The sequence below is a fragment of the Bison bison genome, unplaced genomic scaffold, assembly GCF_000754665.1.
Source record: "Bison bison bison isolate TAMUID 2011002044 unplaced genomic scaffold, Bison_UMD1.0 scf7180017864456, whole genome shotgun sequence".
Lineage (NCBI taxonomy): Eukaryota > Metazoa > Chordata > Mammalia > Artiodactyla > Bovidae > Bison > Bison bison.
The window spans coordinates 141483-142215 of record NW_011495018.1 but is presented as its reverse complement, the minus strand read 5'-3'; the positions used below and the strand labels follow the sequence as shown (position 1 = coordinate 142215).

At 57.4% G+C, this 733-nt stretch overlaps 1 protein-coding gene across 1 annotated transcript in view; it reads left to right on the top strand.

Annotated features, from left to right (window-relative positions):
- Positions 1–733, top strand: part of INPP5A (inositol polyphosphate-5-phosphatase, 40kDa) — a 109579-nt gene that overhangs the window by 93929 nt on the left and 14917 nt on the right. The gene's annotated exons all lie outside the window — the stretch shown is intronic.

The following is a 733-nucleotide window of genomic DNA, read 5'->3' as shown; positions in this document are numbered from 1 at the left end:
GGTTGGTCCCCCGCCGCTGCTCTGGGCAGTGCTGACCCCCGCCCTCCCATCACTTCTGGCTGGCCCTGCCTGGTGTGCCTCCTGCCTCTGGCCAGGCTGCATCCACCTGCCTTACTGTCTTTGACGGGCAGAATAGCCCTTAGCCCTGGGGACCCCCCAGGTGAGAGGCAGAGGGCTGACAGCTTTGGGTTTAGACCCTCTCTGTTCAGGGCCCACCCACTGAGGCCTGGGCTTCCTTTGGAAAGAGGAGAGACTGTCTTGAGAATTTGAGGGACATCCTCTGCCACCAACCCCGTGTGTGTGTGTGTGTGTGTTTGTGTGTAGTGAACCACGTGTGTATGTGCAGAGTGAAGTACACGTGTGCATGTGTACAAGAAGGAGACTGACAAATCCAAGGACAAGAAGTGTGCAGTGAAGTGCACACATGTGTGCAGAGAGAAGTACACGTGTGCATGTGCAGAGTGAAGTACACACGTGTGTGTGCAAAGTGAAGTACACGTGTGCGCATGTGCAGAGTGAAGTACACATGTGTGTGCAAAGTGAAGTACACGTGTGCGTGTGTGCATGTGCAGCGTGGAAGTACATGTGAACAGACCCCTGCAGCTTACCCCCGCTCCTGTGAGCAGGTCCCTGCACAGACTGCCTGCACACGGGCAATGGGAGGGCTGGGCTGGGGGCTGTCCCGCGGTGTGAACGTCAGCTGGACCTGCTTTGACCCATTCCTCTGGCGCCT